The following is a 19,632-nucleotide window of genomic DNA, read 5'->3' on the forward strand; positions in this document are numbered from 1 at the left end:
CATGTATTGTATTTGCCATTGTGAGATTTGAACTCTTGATCTTGGGGTTACAAACCCAGTACCATAACCACTTGGCTACTTAGGCCAAGCCTTCATGTATTGTATCTCTTTCAAGTACAAACCCATTTCCATTTGTTCCAGATGAAGTTACATTGTTTCATAGTTTGCCATTGTGAGATTTGAACTCTTGATCTTGGGGTGACAAACCCAGTACCATAACCACTTGGCTACTTAGGCCAAGCCTTCATGTATTGTAACTCTTTCGAGTACAAACTCGTTTCCATCTGTTTCAGATGACGTTACATTGTTTCATAGTTTGCCATTGTGAGATTTGAACTCTTGATCTTGGGGTTACAAACCCAGTACCATAACCACTTGGCTACTTAGGCCAAGCCCTTCAAGTACAAACATGTTTCCATCTGTTTATACAGATGAGGTTACATTGTTTCATAGTTTGCCATTGTGAGATATGAACTCTTGATCTTGGGGTTATAAACCCAGTACCATAACCACTTGGCTATTTAGGCCAAGCCTAGTTTTTCCATTGTGGGATTTGAACTCTTGATCTTGGGGTTACAAACCCAGTACCATAACCACTTGGCTACTTAGGCCAAGCCTTCATGTATTGTAACTCTTTCGAGTACAAACCCGTTTCCATCTGTTTCAGATGAAGTTACATAGTTTGCCATTGTGAGATTTGAACTCTTGATCTTGGGGTTACAAACCCAGTACCATAACCACTTGGCTACTTAGGCCAAGCCTTCATGTATTGTAAATCTTTTGAGTACAAACATGTTTCCATCTGTTCGTATTCAGATGAAGTTACATTGTTTCATAGTTTGCCATTGTGAGATTTGAACTCTTGATCTTGGGGTTATAAACCCAGTACCATAACCACTTGGCTATTTAGGCCAAGCCTCTTGATCTTGGGGTTACAAACCCAGTACCATAACCACTTGGCTACTTAGGCCAAGCCTTCATGTATTGTAACTCTTTCGAGTACAAACCCGTTTCCATCTGTTTCAGATGAAGTTACATTGTTTCATAGTTTGCCATTGTGAGATTTGAACTTTTGATCTTAGGGTTATAAACCCAGTACCATAACCACTTGGCTATTTAGGCCAAGCTATAATTTGCCATTGTGAGATTTGAACTTTTGATCTTGGGGTTACAAACCCAGCACCATAACCACTTGGCTATTTAGGCCAAGCCATAAAGGAATTGCAATTTGTGACTGGATGCTGAGTAAATTTATGTTCATAGTTTTTCATAGTTTACCATTGTGAGATTTGAACTCTTGATCTTGGGGTTATAAACCCAGTACCATAACCACTTGGCTATTTAGGCCAAGCTTTCATGTATTGTAGCTCTTTCGAGTACAAACCCGTTTCCATCTGTTTCAGATGAAGTTACATTGTTTCATAGTTTGCCATTGTGAGATTTGAACTCTTGATCTTGGGGTTACAAACCCAGTACCATAACCACTTGGCTACTTAGGCCAAGCCTTCATGTATTGTAAATCTTTTGAGTACATACATGTTTCCATCTGTTCCTATTCCGATGAAGTTACATTGTTTCATAGTTTGCCATTGTGAGATTTGAACTCTTGATCTTGGGGTTATAAACCCAGTACCATAACCACTTGGCTATTTAGGCCAAGCCTCTTGATCTTGGGGTTACAAACCCAGTACCATAACCACTTGGCTACTTAGGCCAAGCCTTCATGTATTGTAACTCTTTCAAGTAAACATGTTTCCATCTGTTCTTATTCAGATGAAGTTACATTATTTCATAGTTTGCCATTGTGAGATTTGAACTCTTGATCTTGGGGTTACAAACCCAGTACCATAACCACTTGGCTATTTAGGCCAAGCCTTCATGTATTGTAACTCTTTCGAGTACAAACCCGTTTCCATCTGTTTCAGATGAAGTTACATAGTTTGCCATTGTGAGATTTGAACTCTTGATCTTGGGGTTACAAACCCAGTACCATAACCACTTGGCTATTTAGGCCAAGCCTTCATGTGTTGTAACTCTTTCGAGTACAAACCCGTTTCCATCTGTTTCAGATGAAGTTACATTGTTTCATAGTTTGCCATTGTGAGATTTGAACTTTTGATCTTAGGGTTATAAACCCAGTACCATAACCACTTGGCTATTTAGGCCAAGCTATAATTTGCCATTGTGAGATTTGAACTTTTGATCTTGGGGTTACAAACCAAGTACCATAACCACTTGGCTATTTAGGCCAAGCCATAAAGGAATTGCAATTTGTGACTGGATGCTGAGTAAATTTATGTTCTTGGTTTTTCATAGTTTGCCATTGTGAGATTTGAACTCTTGATCTTGGGGTTATAAACCCAGTACCATAACCACTTGGCTATTTAGGCCAAGCTTTCATGTATTGTAACTCTTTCGAGTACAAACCCGTTTCCATCTGTTTCAGATGAAGTTACATTGTTTCATAGTTTGCCATTGTGAGATTTGAACTTTTGATCTTAGGGTTATAAACCCAGTACCATAACCACTTGGCTATTTAGGCCAAGTCAAATTGGGATTTGAACTCTTTCGAGTACAAACCTGTTTCCATCTGTTTCAGATGAAGTCACATTGTTCCATAGTTGGCCATTGTGAGATTTGAACTCTTGATCTGTTTCAGATGAAGTTACATTGTTTCATAGTTTACCACTGTGAGATTTGAACTCTTGATTTTAGGGTTACAAACCCAGTACCATAACCACTTGGCCATTTAGGCCAAGCCTAAAATTTGTTCAATGTCTCTTCCATTTCATTGTTTTGCCATTGTGAGATTTGAACTCTTGATCTTAGGGTTACAAACCCATTACCATAACCACTTGGCTATTTAGGCCAAGCTATAATTTGCCATTGTGAGATTTGAACTTTTGATCTTGGGGTTACAAACCCAGTACCATAACCACTTGGCTATTTAGGCCAAGCCATAAAGGAATTGCAATTTGTGACTGGATGCTGCGTAAATTTATGTTCATAGTTTTTCATAGTTTGCCATTGTGAGATTTGAACTCTTGATCTTGGGGTTATAAACCCAGTACCATAACCACTTGGCTATTTAGGCCAAGCTTTCATGTATTGTAACTCTTTCGAGTACAAACCCGTTTCCATCTGTTTCTGATGAAGTTACGTTGTTTCATAGTTTGCCATTGTGAGATTTGAACTCTTGATCTTTGGGTTACAAACCCAGTACCATAACCACTTGGCTATTTAGGCCAAGCAAAGCCTACTGCACCTGGTATTCCCAGGCAGTCTCCCATCCAATTACTAACCAGGCCTGAGTCTACATAGCTTCCGAGATCAGGCGTTTTCAGACTAGTATGGCCGTAGGCAATTGCTGCCTGCCTTACAAACGTTTCCATTTGTTTCAGATGAAGTTACATTGTTTCATAGTTTTGCCATTGTGAGATTTGAACTCTTGATCTTGGAGGTTACAAACCCAGTACCATAACCACTTGGCTATTTAGGCCAAGCACCATAACCACTTGGCTATTTAGGCCAAGCCATAAAGGAATTGCAATTTGTGACTGGATGCTGAGTAAATTTATGTTCTTGGTTTTTCATAGTTTGCCATTGTGAGATTTGAACTCTTGATCTTGGGGTTATAAACCCAGTACCATAACCACTTGGCTATTTAGGCCAAGCTTTCATGTATTGTAACTCTTTCGAGTACAAACCCGTTTCCATCTGTTTCAGATGAAGTTACATTGTTTCATAGTTTGCCATTGTGAGATTTGAACTTTTGATCTTAGGGTTATAAACCCAGTACCATAACCACTTGGCTATTTAGGCCAAGTCAAATTGGGATTTGAACTCTTTCGAGTACAAACCTGTTTCCATCTGTTTCAGATGAAGTCACATTGTTCCATAGTTGGCCATTGTGAGATTTGAACTCTTGATCTGTTTCAGATGAAGTTACATTGTTTCATAGTTTACCACTGTGAGATTTGAACTCTTGATTTTAGGGTTACAAACCCAGTACCATAACCACTTGGCCATTTAGGCCAAGCCTAAAATTTGTTCAATGTCTCTTCCATTTCATTGTTTTGCCATTGTGAGATTTGAACTCTTGATCTTAGGGTTACAAACCCATTACCATAACCACTTGGCTATTTAGGCCAAGCTATAATTTGCCATTGTGAGATTTGAACTTTTGATCTTGGGGTTACAAACCCAGTACCATAACCACTTGGCTATTTAGGCCAAGCCATAAAGGAATTGCAATTTGTGACTGGATGCTGCGTAAATTTATGTTCATAGTTTTTCATAGTTTGCCATTGTGAGATTTGAACTCTTGATCTTGGGGTTATAAACCCAGTACCATAACCACTTGGCTATTTAGGCCAAGCTTTCATGTATTGTAACTCTTTCGAGTACAAACCCGTTTCCATCTGTTTCTGATGAAGTTACGTTGTTTCATAGTTTGCCATTGTGAGATTTGAACTCTTGATCTTTGGGTTACAAACCCAGTACCATAACCACTTGGCTATTTAGGCCAAGCAAAGCCTACTGCACCTGGTATTCCCAGGCAGTCTCCCATCCAAGTACTAACCAGGCCTGAGTCTACATAGCTTCCGAGATCAGGCGTTTTCAGACTAGTATGGCCGTAGGCAATTGCTGCCTGCCTTACAAACGTTTCCATCTGTTTCAGATGAAGTTACATTGTTTCATAGTTTGCCATTGTGAGATTTGAACTCTTGATCTTGGGGTTACAAACCCAGTACCATAACCACTTGGCTACTTAGGCCAAGCCTTCATGTATTGTAAATCTTTTGAGTACAAACATGTTTCCATCTGTTCCTATTCAGATGAAGTTACATTGTTTCATAGTTTGCCATTGTGAGATTTGAACTCTTGATCTTGGGGTTATAAACCCAGTACCATAACCACTTGGCTATTTAGGCCAAGCCTCTTGATCTTGGGGTTACAAACCCAGTACCATAACCACTTGGCTACTTAGGCCAAGCCTTCATGTATTGTAACTCTTTCGAGTACAAACCCGTTTCCATCTGTTTCAGATGAAGTTACATTGTTTCATAGTTTGCCATTGTGAGATTTGAACTTTTGATCTTAGGGTTATAAACCCAGTACGATAACCACTTGGCTATTTAGGCCAAGCTATAATTTGCCATTGTGAGATTTGAACTTTTGATCTTGGGGTTACAAACCCAGCACCATAACCACTTGGCTATTTAGGCCAAGCCATAAAGGAATTGCAATTTGTGACTGGATGCTGAGTAAATTTATGTTCATAGTTTTTCATAGTTTGCCATTGTGAGATTTGAACTCTTGATCTTGGGGTTATAAACCCAGTACCATAACCACTTGGCTATTTAGGCCAAGCTTTCATGTATTGTAGCTCTTTCGAGTACAAACCCGTTTCCATCTGTTTCAGATGAAGTTACATTGTTTCATAGTTTGCCATTGTGAGATTTGAACTCTTGATCTTGAGGTTACAAACCCAGTACCATAACCACTTGGCTACTTAGGCAAAGCCTTCATGTATTGTAAATCTTTTGAGTACAAACATGTTTCCATCTGTTCCTATTCCGATGAAGTTACATTGTTTCATAGTTTGCCATTGTGAGATTTGAACTCTTGATCTTGGGGTTATAAACCCAGTACCATAACCACTTGACTATTTAGGCCAAGCCTCTTGATCTTGGGGTTACAAACCCAGTACCATAACCACTTGGCTACTTAGGCCAAGCCTTCATGTATTGTAACTCTTTCAAGTAAACATGTTTCCATCTGTTCTTATTCAGATGAAGTTACATTATTTCATAGTTTGCCATTGTGAGATTTGAACTCTTGATCTTGGGGTTACAAACCCAGTACCATGACCACTTGGCTATTTAGACCAAGCTAAATAATTGGCCTACTTGGTTGCAAGGATCATAGTTTGCCATTGTGAGATTTGAACTCTTGATCTTGGGGTTACAAACCCAGTACCATAACCACTTGGCTACTTAGGCCAAGCATTCATGTATTGTAACTCTTTTGAGTACAAACACGTTTCCATCTGTTTCAGATGATGTTACATGTTTCATAGTTTGCCATTGTGAGATTTGAACTCTTGATCTTGGGGTTACAAACCCAGTACCATAACCACTTGGCTACTTAGGCCAAGCCTTCATGTATTGTAACTCTTTCGAGTACAAACCCGTTTCCATCTGTTTCAGATGAAGTTACATTGTTTCATAGTTTGCTATTGTGAGATTTGAACTCTTGATCTTGGGGTTACAAACCCAGTACCATGACCACTTGGCTATTTAGGCCAAGCTAAATAATTGGCCTACTTGGTTGCCAGGATCATAGTTTGCCATTGTGAGATTTGAACTCTTGATCTTGGGGTTACAAACCCAGTACCATAGCCACTTGGCTACTTAGGCCAAGCCTTCATGTATTGTAACTCTTTCAAGTACAAACCAATTTCCATCTGTTCCAGATGAAGTTACATTGTTTCATAGTTTGCCATTGTGAGATTTGAACTCTTGATCTTGGGGTTACAAACCCAGTACCATAACCACTTGGCTACTTAGGCCAAGCCTTCATGTATTGTATTTGCCATTGTGAGATTTGAACTCTTGATCTTGGGGTTATAAACCCAGTACCATAACCACTTGGTTATTTAGGCCAAGCCTCTTGATCTTGGGGTTACAAACCCAGTACCATAACCACTTGGCTACTTAGGCCAAGCCTTCATGTATTGTATCTCTTTCAAGTACAAACCCATTTCCATCTGTTCCAGATGAAGTTACATTGTTTCATAGTTTGCCATTGTGAGATTTGAACTCTTGATCTTGGGGTGACAAACCCAGTACCATAACCACTTGGCTACTTAGGCCAAGCCTTCATGTATTGTAACTCTTTCGAGTACAAACCCGTTTCCATCTGTTTCAGATGACGTTACATTGTTTCATAGTTTGCCATTGTGAGATTTGAACTCTTGATCTTGGGGTTACAAACCCAGTACCATAACCACTTGGCTACTTAGGCCAAGCCCTTCAAGTACAAACATGTTTCCATCTGTTTATACAGATGAGGTTACATTGTTTCATAGTTTGCCATTGTGAGATATGAACTCTTGATCTTGGGGTTATAAACCCAGTACCATAACCACTTGGCTATTTAGGCCAAGCCTAGTTTTTCCATTGTGGGATTTGAACTCTTGATCTTGGGGTTACAAACCCAGTACCATAACCACTTGACTACTTAGGCCAAGCCAATTTCTAATGTAACTCTTTCGAGTACAAACCCGTTTCCATCTGTTTCAGATGAAGTTACATTGTTTCATAGTTTGCCATTGTGAGATTTGAACTCTTGATCTTGGGGTTACAAACCCAGTACCTTAACCACTTGGCTACTTAGGCCAAGTCTTCATGTATTGTAACTCTTTCGAGTACAAAGCCGTTTCCATCTGTTTCAGATGAAGTTACATAGTTTGCCATTGTGAGATTTGAACTCTTGATCTTGGAGTTACAAACCCAGTACCATAACCACTTGGCTATTTAGGCCAAGCCTTCATGTATTGTAACTCGTTCGAGTACAAACCTGTTTCCATCTGTTTCAGATGAAGTTACATAGTTTTGCCATTGTGAGATTTGAACTCTTGATCTTGGGGTTACAAACCCAGTACCATAACCACTTGGCTACTTAGGCCAAGCCTTCATGTATTGTAACTCTTTCGAGTACAAACCCGTTTCCATCTGTTTCAGATGAAGTTACATAGTTTGCCATTGTGAGATTTGAACTCTTGATCTTGGGGTTACAAACCCAGTACCATAACCACTTGGCTACTTAGGCCAAGCCTTCATGTATTGTAAATCTTTTGAGTACAAACATGTTTCCATCTGTTCGTATTCAGATGAAGTTACATTGTTTCATAGTTTGCCATTGTGAGATTTGAACTCTTGATCTTGGGGTTATAAACCCAGTACCATAACCACTTGGCTATTTAGGCCAAGCCTCTTGATCTTGGGGTTACAAACCCAGTACCATAACCACTTGGCTACTTAGGCCAAGCCTTCATGTATTGTAACTCTTTCGAGTACAAACCCGTTTCCATCTGTTTCAGATGAAGTTACATTGTTTCATAGTTTGCCATTGTGAGATTTGAACTTTTGATCTTAGGGTTATAAACCCAGTACCATAACCACTTGGCTATTTAGGCCAAGCTATAATTTGCCATTGTGAGATTTGAACTTTTGATCTTGGGGTTACAAACCCAGCACCATAACCACTTGGCTATTTAGGCCAAGCCATAAAGGAATTGCAATTTGTGACTGGATGCTGAGTAAATTTATGTTCATAGTTTTTCATAGTTTGCCATTGTGAGATTTGAACTCTTGATCTTGGGGTTACAAACCCAGTACCATAACCACTTGGCTACTTAGGCCAAGCCTTCATGTATTGTAAATCTTTTGAGTACAAACATGTTTCCATCTGTTCCTATTCCGATGAAGTTACATTGTTTCATAGTTTGCCATTGTGAGATTTGAACTCTTGATCTTGGGGTTATAAACCCAGTACCATAACCACTTGGCTATTTAGGCCAAGCCTCTTGATCTTGGGGTTACAAACCCAGTACCATAACCACTTGGCTACTTAGGCCAAGCCTTCATGTATTGTAACTCTTTCAAGTAAACATGTTTCCATCTGTTCTTATTCAGATGAAGTTACATTATTTCATAGTTTGCCATTGTGAGATTTGAACTCTTGATCTTGGGGTTACAAACCCAGTACCATAACCACTTGGCTACTTAGGCCAAGCCTTCATGTATTGTAACTCTTTCGAGTACAAACCCGTTTCCATCTGTTTCAGATGAAGTTACATAGTTTGCCATTGTGAGATTTGAACTCTTGATCTTGGGGTTACAAACCCAGTACCATAACCACTTGGCTATTTAGGCCAAGCCTTCATGTGTTGTAACTCTTTCGAGTACAAACCCGTTTCCATCTGTTTCAGATGAAGTTACATTGTTTCATAGTTTGCCATTGTGAGATTTGAACTTTTGATCTTAGGGTTATAAACCCAGTACCATAACCACTTGGCTATTTAGGCCAAGCCATAAAGGAATTGCAATTTGTGACTGGATGCTGAGTAAATTTATGTTCTTGGTTTTTCATAGTTTGCCATTGTGAGATTTGAACTCTTGATCTTGGGGTTATAAACCCAGTACCATAACCACTTGGCTATTTAGGCCAAGCTTTCATGTATTGTAACTCTTTCGAGTACAAACCCGTTTCCATCTGTTTCAGATGAAGTTACATTGTTTCATAGTTTGCCATTGTGAGATTTGAACTTTAGATCTTAGGGTTATAAACCCAGTACCATAACCACTTGGCTATTTAGGCCAAGTCAAATTGGGATTTGAACTCTTTCGAGTACAAACCTGTTTCCATCTGTTTCAGATGAAGTCACATTGTTCCATAGTTGGCCATTGTGAGATTTGAACTCTTGATCTGTTTCAGATGAAGTTACATTGTTTCATAGTTTACCACTGTGAGATTTGAACTCTTGATTTTAGGGTTACAAACCCAGTACCATAACCACTTGGCCATTTAGGCCAAGCCTAAAATTTGTTCAATGTCTCTTCCATTTCATTGTTTTGCCATTGTGAGATTTGAACTCTTGATCTTAGGGTTACAAACCCATTACCATAACCACTTGGCTATTTAGGCCAAGCTATAATTTGCCATTGTGAGATTTGAACTTTTGATCTTGGGGTTACAAACCCAGTACCATAACCACTTGGCTATTTAGGCCAAGCCATAAAGGAATTGCAATTTGTGACTGGATGCTGAGTAAATTTATGTTCATAGTTTTTCATAGTTTGCCATTGTGAGATTTGAACTCTTGATCTTGGGGTTATAAACCCAGTACCATAACCACTTGGCTATTTAGGCCAAGCTTTCATGTATTGTAACTCTTTCGAGTACAAACCCGTTTCCATCTGTTTCTGATGAAGTTACGTTGTTTCATAGTTTGCCATTGTGAGATTTGAACTCTTGATCTTTGGGTTACAAACCCAGTACCATAACCACTTGGCTATTTAGGCCAAGCAAAGCCTACTGCACCTGGTATTCCCAGGCAGTCTCCCATCCAAGTACTAACCAGGCCTGAGTCTACATAGCTTCCGAGATCAGGCGTTTTCAGACTAGTATGGCCGTAGGCAATTGCTGCCTGCCTTACAAACGTTTCCATCTGTTTCAGATGAAGTTACATTGTTTCATAGTTTTGCCATTGTGAGATTTGAACTCTTGATCTTGGAGGTTACAAACCCAGTACCATAACCACTTGGCTATTTAGGCCAAGCACCATAACCACTTGGCTACTTAGGCCAAGCCTTCATGTATTGTAGCTCTTTCGAGTACAAACTCATTTCCATCTGTTTCAGATGAAGTTACATTATTTCATAGTTTGCCATTGTGAGATTTGAACTCTTGAGCTTGGGGTTGCAAGCCCAGTACCATAACCACTTGGCTATTTAGGCCAAGCCCAAAATTCTTCATCGTTTCCCATTGTGAGATTTGAACTCTTGATCTTAGGGTTACAAACCCAATACCATAACCACTTGGCTATTTAGGCCAAGCTAAAATTACATTGTTTCATAGTTTGCCATTGTGAGATTTGAACTCTTGATCTTGGGGTTACAAACCCAGTACCATAACCACTTGGCTATTTAGGCCAAGCCATAAAGGAATTGCAATTTGTGACTGGATGCTGAGTAAATTTATGTTCATAGTTTTTCATAGTTTGCCATTGTGAGATTTGAACTCTTGATCTTGGGGTTATAAACCCAGTACCATAACCACTTGGCTATTTAGGCCAAGCTTTCATGTATTGTAACTCTTTCGAGTACAAACCCGTTTCCATCTGTTTCTGATGAAGTTACGTTGTTTCATAGTTTGCCATTGTGAGATTTGAACTCTTGATCTTTGGGTTACAAACCCAGTACCATAACCACTTGGCTATTTAGGCCAAGCAAAGCCTACTGCACCTGGTATTCCCAGGCAGTCTCCCATCCAAGTACTAACCAGGCCTGAGTCTACTTAGCTTCCGAGATCAGGCGTTTTCAGACTAGTATGGCCGTAGGCAATTGCTGCCTGCCTTACAAACGTTTCCATCTGTTTCAGATGAAGTTACATTGTTTCATAGTTTTGCCATTGTGAGATTTGAACTCTTGATCTTGGAGGTTACAAACCCAGTACCATAATCACTTGGCTATTTAGGCCAAGCACCATAACCACTTGGCTACTTAGGCAAAGCCTTCATGTATTGTAGCTCTTTCGAGTACAAACTCATTTCCATCTGTTTCAGATGAAGTTACATTATTTCATAGTTTGCCATTGTGAGATTTGAACTCTTGAGCTTGGGGTTGCAAGCCCAGTACCATAACCACTTGGCTATTTAGGCCAAGCCCAAAATTCTTCATCGTTTCCCATTGTGAGATTTGAACTCTTGATCTTAGGGTTACAAACCCAATACCATAACCACTTGGCTATTTAGGCCAAGCTAAAATTACATTGTTTCATAGTTTGCCATTGTGAGACTTGAACTCTTGATCTTGGGGTTACAAACCCAGTACCATAACCACTTGGCTATTTAGGCCAAGCCATAAAGGAATTGCAATTTGTGACTGGATGCTGAGTAAATTTATGTTCATAGTTTTTCATAGTTTGCCATTGTGAGATTTGAACTCTTGATCTTGGGGTTATAAACCCAGTACCATAACCACTTGGCTATTTAGGCCAAGCTTTCATGTATTGTAACTCTTTCGAGTACAAACCCGTTTCCATCTGTTTCAGATGAAGTTACATAGTTTGCCATTGTGAGATTTGAACTCTTGATCTTGGGGTTACAAACCCAGTACCATAACCACTTGGCTATTTAGGCCAAGCAAACAGCATCTCTTTCTTTTTTTTGTAACTCTTTCGAGTACAAACCCTTTTCCATCTGTTTCAGATGAAGTTACATTGTTTCATAGTTTGCCATTGTGAGATTTGAACTCTTGATACTCTTTCGAGTACAAACCTGTTTCCATCTGTTTCAGATGAAGTCACTTTGTTCCATAGTTTGCCATTGTGAGATTTGAACACTTGATCTGGGGGTTACAAACCCAATACCATAACCACTTGGCTATTTAGGCCAAGCTAAAATTACATTGTTTCATAGTTTGCCATTGTGAGATTTGAACTCTTGATCTTGGGGTTACAAACCCAGTACCATAACCACTTGGCTATTTAGGCCAAGCCATGAAGGAATTGCAATTTGTGACTGGATGCTGAGTAAATTTATGTTCATAGTTTTTCATAGTTTGCCATTGTGAGATTTGAACTCTTGATCTTGGGGTTACAAACCCAGTACCATAACCACTTGGCTATTTAGGCCAAGCTTTCATGTATTGTAGCTCTTTCGAGTACAAACCCGTTTCCATCTGTTTCAGATGAAGTTACATTGTTTCATAGTTTGCCATTGTGAGATTTGAACTCTTGATCTTGGGGTTACAAACCCAGTACCATAACCACTTTGCTACTTAGGCCAAGCCTTCATGTATTGTAAATCTTTTGAGTACAAACATGTTTCCATCTGTTCCTATTCCGATGAAGTTACATTGTTTCATAGTTTGCCATTGCTTGATTTGAACTCTTGATCTTGGGGTTATAAACCCAGCACCATAACCACTTGGCTATTTAGGCCAAGCCTCTTGATCTTGGGGTTACAAACCCAGTACCATAACCACTTGGCTACTTAGGCCAAGCCTTCATGTATTGTAACTCTTTCAAGTAAACATGTTTCCATCTGTTCTTATTCAGATGAAGTTACATTATTTCATAGTTTGCCATTGTGAGATTTGAACTCTTGATCTTGGGGTTACAAACCCAGTACCATAACCACTTGGCAACTGAGGCCAAGCCTTCATGTATTGTAACTCTTTCGAGTACAAACCCGTTTCCATCTGTTTCAGATGAAGTTACATAGTTTGCCATTGTGAGATTTGAACTCTTGATCTTGGGGTTACAAACCCAGTACCATAACCACTTGGCTATTTAGGCCAAGCCTTCATGTATTGTAACTCTTTCGAGTACAAACCCGTTTCCATCTGTTTCAGATGAAGTTACATTGTTTCATAGTTTGCCATTGTGAGATTTGAACTTTTGATCTTAGGGTTATAAACCCAGTACCATAACCACTTGGCTATTTAGGCCAAGCTATAATTTGCCATTGTGAGATTTGAACTTTTGATCTTGGGGTTACAAACCCAGTACCATAATCACTTGGCTATTTAGGCCAAGCCATAAAGGAATTGCAATTTGTGACTGGATGCTGAGTAAATTTATGTTCTTAGTTTTTCATAGTTTGCCATTGTGAGATTTGAACTCTTGATCTTGGGGTTATAAACCCAGTACCATAACCACTTGGCTATTTAGGCCAAGCTTTCATGTATTGTAACTCTTTCGAGTACAAACCCGTTTCCATCTGTTTCAGATGAAGTTACATTGTTTCATAGTTTGCCATTGTGAGATTTGAACTTTTGATCTTAGGGTTATAAACCCAGTACCATAACCACTTGGCTATTTAGGCCAAGCCAAATTGGGATTTGAACTCTTTCGAGTACAAACCTGTTTCCATCTGTTTCAGATGAAGTCACATTGTTCCATAGTTGGCCATTGTGAGATTTGAACTCTTGATCTGTTTCAGATGAAGTTACATTGTTTCATAGTTTACCACTGTGAGATTTGAACTCTTGATTTTAGGGTTACAAACCCAGTACCATAACCACTTGGCCATTTAGGCCAAGCCTAAAATTTGTTCAATGTCTCTTCCATTTCATTGTTTTGCCATTGTGAGATTTGAACTCTTGATCTTGGGGTTACAAACCCAGTACCATAACCACTTGGCAACTGAGGCCAAGCCTTCATGTATTGTAACTCTTTCGAGTACAAACCCGTTTCCATCTGTTTCAGATGAAGTTACATAGTTTGCCATTGTGAGATTTGAACTCTTGATCTTGGGGTTACAAACCCAGTACCATAACCACTTGGCTATTTAGGCCAAGCTATAATTTGCCATTGTGAGATTTGAACTTTTGATCTTGGGGTTACAAACCCAGTACCATAACCACTTGGCTATTTAGGCCAAGCCATAAAGGAATTGCAATTTGTGACTGGATGCTGAGTAAATTTATGTTCATAGTTTTTCATAGTTTGCCATTGTGAGATTTGAACTCTTGATCTTGGGGTTATAAACCCAGTACCATAACCACTTGGCTATTTAGGCCAAGCTTTCATGTATTGTAACTCTTTCGAGTACAAACCCGTTTCCATCTGTTTCTGATGAAGTTACGTTGTTTCATAGTTTGCCATTGTGAGATTTGAACTCTTGATCTTTGGGTTACAAACCCAGTACCATAACCACTTGGCTATTTAGGCCAAGCAAAGCCTACTGCACCTGGTATTCCCAGGCAGTCTCCCATCCAAGTACTAACCAGGCCTGAGTCTACTTAGCTTCCGAGATCAGGCGTTTTCAGACTAGTATGGCCGTAGGCAATTGCTGCCTGCCTTACAAACGTTTCCATCTGTTTCAGATGAAGTTACATTGTTTCATAGTTTTGCCATTGTGAGATTTGAACTCTTGATCTTGGAGGTTACAAACCCAGTACCATAACCACTTGGCTATTTAGGCCAAGCACCATAACCACTTGGCTACTTAGGCCAAGCCTTCATGTATTGTAGCTCTTTCGAGTACAAACTCATTTCCATCTGTTTCAGATGAAGTTACATTATTTCATAGTTTGCCATTGTGAGATTTGAACTCTTGAGCTTGGGGTTGCAAGCCCAGTACCATAACCACTTGGCTATTTAGGCCAAGCCCAAAATTCTTCATCGTTTCCCATTGTGAGATTTGAACTCTTGATCTTAGGGTTACAAACCCAATACCATAACCACTAGGCTATTTAGGCCAAGCTAAAATCACATTGTTTCATAGTTTGCCATTGTGAGATTTGAACTCTTGATCTTGGGGTTACAAACCCAGTACCATAACCACTTGGCTATTTAGGCCAAGCCTTCATGTATTGTAACTCTTTCAAGTAAACATGTTTCCATCTGTTCTTATTCAGATGAAGTTACATTATTTCATAGTTTGCCATTGTGAGATTTGAACTCTTGATCTTGGGGTTACAAACCCAGTACCATAACCACTTGGCAACTGAGGCCAAGCCTTCATGTATTGTAACTCTTTCGAGTACAAACCCGTTTCCATCTGTTTCAGATGAAGGTCCATAGTTTGCCATTGTGAGATTTGAACTCTTGATCTTGGGGTTACAAACCCAGTACCATAACCACTTGGCTATTTAGGCCAAGCCTTCATGTATTGTAACTCTTTCGAGTACAAACCCGTTTCCATCTGTTTCAGATGAAGTTACATTGTTTCATAGTTTGCCATTGTGAGATTTGAACTTTTGATCTTAGGGTTATAAACCCAGTACCATAACCACTTGGCTATTTAGGCCAAGCTATAATTTGCCATTGTGAGATTTGAACTTTTGATCTTGGGGTTACAAACCCAGTACCATAATCACTTGGCTATTTAGGCCAAGCCATAAAGGAATTGCAATTTGTGACTGGATGCTGAGTAAATTTATGTTCTTAGTTTTTCATAGTTTGCCATTGTGAGATTTGAACTCTTGATCTTGGGGTTATAAACCCAGTACCATAACCACTTGGCTATTTAGGCCAAGCTTTCATGTATTGTAACTCTTTCGAGTACAAACCCGTTTCCATCTGTTTCAGATGAAGTTACATTGTTTCATAGTTTGCCATTGTGAGATTTGAACTTTTGATCTTAGGGTTATAAACCCAGTACCATAACCACTTGGCTATTTAGGCCAAGCCAAATTGGGATTTGAACTCTTTCGAGTACAAACCTGTTTCCATCTGTTTCAGATGAAGTCACATTGTTCCATAGTTGGCCATTGTGAGATTTGAACTCTTGATCTGTTTCAGATGAAGTTACATTGTTTCATAGTTTACCACTGTGAGATTTGAACTCTTGATTTTAGGGTTACAAACCCAGTACCATAACCACTTGGCCATTTAGGCCAAGCCTAAAATTTGTTCAATGTCTCTTCCATTTCGTTGTTTTGCCATTGTGAGATTTGAACTCTTGATCTTAGGGTTACAAACCCATTACCATAACCACTTGGCTATTTAGGCCAAGCTATAATTTGCCATTGTGAGATTTGAACTTTTGATCTTGGGGTTACAAACCCAGTACCATAACCACTTGGCTATTTAGGCCAAGCCATAAAGGAATTGCAATTTGTGACTGGATGCTGAGTAAATTTATGTTCATAGTTTTTCATAGTTTGCCATTGTGAGATTTGAACTCTTGATCTTGGGGGTATAAACCCAGTACCATAACCACTTGGCTATTTAGGCCAAGCTTTCATGTATTGTAACTCTTTCGAGTACAAACCCGTTTCCATCTGTTTCTGATGAAGTTACGTTGTTTCATAGTTTGCCATTGTGAGATTTGAACTCTTGATCTTTGGGTTACAAACCCAGTACCATAACCACTTGGCTATTTAGGCCAAGCAAAGCCTACTGCACCTGGTATTCCCAGGCAGTCTCCCATCCAAGTACTAACCAGGCCTGAGTCTACTTAGCTTCCGAGATCAGGCGTTTTCAGACTAGTATGGCCGTAGGCAATTGCTGCCTGCCTTACAAACGTTTCCATCTGTTTCAGATGAAGTTACATTGTTTCATAGTTTTGCCATTGTGAGATTTGAACTCTTGATCTTGGAGGTTACAAACCCAGTACCATAACCACTTGGCTATTTAGGCCAAGCACCATAACCACTTGGCTACTTAGGCCAAGCCTTCATGTATTGTAGCTCTTTCGAGTACAAACTCATTTCCATCTGTTTCAGATGAAGTTACATTATTTCATAGTTTGCCATTGTGAGATTTGAACTCTTGAGCTTGGGGTTGCAAGCCCAGTACCATAACCACTTGGCTATTTAGGCCAAGCCCAAAATTCTTCATCGTTTCCCATTGTGAGATTTGAACTCTTGATCTTAGGGTTACAAACCCAATACCATAACCACTTGGCTATTTAGGCCAAGCTAAAATTACATTGTTTCATAGTTTGCCATTGTGAGACTTGAACTCTTGATCTTGGGGTTACAAACCCAGTACCATAACCACTTGGCTATTTAGGCCAAGCCATAAAGGAATTGCAATTTGTGACTGGATGCTGAGTAAATTTATGTTCATAGTTTTTCATAGTTTGCCATTGTGAGATTTGAACTCTTGATCTTGGTGTTATAAACCCAGTACCATAACCACTTGGCTATTTAGGCCAAGCTTTCATGTATTGTAACTCTTTCGAGTACAAACCCGTTTCCATCTGTTTCAGATGAAGTTACATAGTTTGCCATTGTGAGATTTGAACTCTTGATCTTGGGGTTACAAACCCAGTACCATAACCACTTGGCTATTTAGGACAAGCAAACAGCATCTCTTTCTTTTTTTTGTAACTCTTTCAAGTACAAACCTGTTTCCATCTGTTTCAGATGAAGTTACATTGTTTCATAGTTTGCCATTGTGAGATTTGAACTCTTGATACTCTTTCGAGTACAAACCTGTTTCCATCTGTTTCAGATGAAGTCACTTTGTTCCATAGTTTGCCATTGTGAGATTTGAACACTTGATCTGGGGGTTACAAACCCAATACCATAACCACTTGGCTATTTAGGCCAAGCTAAAATTACATTGTTTCATAGTTTGCCATTGTGAGATTTGAACTCTTGATCTTGGGGTTACAAACCCAGCACCATAACCACTTGGCTATTTAGGCCAAGCCATAAAGGAATTGCAATTTGTGACTGGATGCTGAGTAAATTTATGTTCATAGTTTTTCATAGTTTGCCATTGTGAGATTTGAACTCTTGATCTGGGGGTTATAAACCCAGTGCCATAACCACTTGGCTATTTAGGCCAAGCCATAAAGGAATTGCAATTTGTGACTGGATGCTGAGTAAATTTATGTTCATAGTTTTTCATAGTTTGCCATTGTGAGATTTGAACTCTTGATCTTGGGGTTATAAACCCAGTACCATAACCACTTGGCTATTTAGGCCAAGCTTTCATGTATTGTAACTCTTTCGAGTACAAACCCGTTTCCATCTGTTTCAGATGAAGTTACATTGTTTCATAGTTTGCCATTGTGAGATTTGAACTTTTGATCTTAGGGTTATAAACCCAGTACCATAACCACTTGGCTATTTAGGCCAAGCCAAATTGGGATTTGAACTCTTTCGAGTACAAACCTGTTTCCATCTGTTTCAGATGAAGTCACATTGTTCCATAGTTGGCCATTGTGAGATTTGAACTCTTGATCTGTTTCAGATGAAGTTACATTGTTTCATAGTTTACCACTGTGAGATTTGAACTCTTGATTTTAGGGTTACAAACCCAGTACCATAACCACTTGGCCATTTAGGCCAAGCCTAAAATTTGTTCAATGTCTCTTCCATTTCGTTGTTTTGCCATTGTGAGATTTGAACTCTTGATCTTAGGGTTACAAACCCATTACCATAACCACTTGGCTATTTAGGCCAAGCTATAATTTGCCATTGTGAGATTTGAACTTTTGATCTTGGGGTTACAAACCCAGTACCATAACCACTTGGCTATTTAGGCCAAGCCATAAAGGAATTGCAATTTGTGACTGGATGCTGAGTAAATTTATGTTCATAGTTTTTCATAGTTTGCCATTGTGAGATTTGAACTCTTGATCTTGGGGGTATAAACCCAGTACCATAACCACTTGGCTATTTAGGCCAAGCTTTCATGTATTGTAACTCTTTCGAGTACAAACCCGTTTCCATCTGTTTCTGATGAAGTTACGTTGTTTCATAGTTTGCCATTGTGAGATTTGAACTCTTGATCTTTGGGTTACAAACCCAGTACCATAACCACTTGGCTATTTAGGCCAAGCAAAGCCTACTGCACCTGGTATTCCCAGGCAGTCTCCCATCCAAGTACTAACCAGGCCTGAGTCTACTTAGCTTCCGAGATCAGGCGTTTTCAGACTAGTATGGCCGTAGGCAATTGCTGCCTGCCTTACAAACGTTTCCATCTGTTTCAGATGAAGTTACATTGTTTCATAGTTTTGCCATTGTGAGATTTGAACTCTTGATCTTGGAGGTTACAAACCCAGTACCATAACCACTTGGCTATTTAGGCCAAGCACCATAACCACTTGGCTACTTAGGCCAAGCCTTCATGTATTGTAGCTCTTTCGAGTACAAACTCATTTCCATCTGTTTCAGATGAAGTTACATTATTTCATAGTTTGCCATTGTGAGATTTGAACTCTTGAGCTTGGGGTTGCAAGCCCAGTACCATAACCACTTGGCTATTTAGGCCAAGCCCAAAATTCTTCATCGTTTCCCATTGTGAGATTTGAACTCTTGATCTTAGGGTTACAAACCCAATACCATAACCACTTGGCTATTTAGGCCAAGCTAAAATTACATTGTTTCATAGTTTGCCATTGTGAGACTTGAACTCTTGATCTTGGGGTTACAA

The 19,632-nt window shown here is 39.4% G+C and overlaps 7 pseudogenes; all 7 read right to left on the bottom strand.

Moving 5' to 3' along the window:
- Positions 1-3,253: 3,253 nt before the first annotated feature.
- LOC121281613 lies at positions 3,254-3,362 on the bottom strand (annotated as a pseudogene).
- A 1,171-nt stretch (positions 3,363-4,533) lies between these two features.
- Positions 4,534-4,642, bottom strand: LOC121281606 (annotated as a pseudogene).
- A 5,456-nt stretch (positions 4,643-10,098) lies between these two features.
- Positions 10,099-10,207, bottom strand: LOC121281607 (annotated as a pseudogene).
- An 814-nt stretch (positions 10,208-11,021) lies between these two features.
- On the bottom strand, positions 11,022-11,130 carry LOC121281705 (annotated as a pseudogene).
- Positions 11,131-14,473: 3,343 nt separating this feature from the next.
- LOC121281706 lies at positions 14,474-14,582 on the bottom strand (annotated as a pseudogene).
- Positions 14,583-16,635: 2,053 nt separating this feature from the next.
- LOC121281707 lies at positions 16,636-16,744 on the bottom strand (annotated as a pseudogene).
- Positions 16,745-19,041: 2,297 nt separating this feature from the next.
- Positions 19,042-19,150, bottom strand: LOC121281708 (annotated as a pseudogene).
- Between the last annotated feature and the right edge of the window lie 482 nt (positions 19,151-19,632).

The sequence above is a fragment of the Carcharodon carcharias genome, chromosome 8 (assembly GCF_017639515.1).
Source record: "Carcharodon carcharias isolate sCarCar2 chromosome 8, sCarCar2.pri, whole genome shotgun sequence".
Taxonomy (NCBI): Eukaryota; Metazoa; Chordata; class Chondrichthyes; order Lamniformes; family Lamnidae; genus Carcharodon; species Carcharodon carcharias.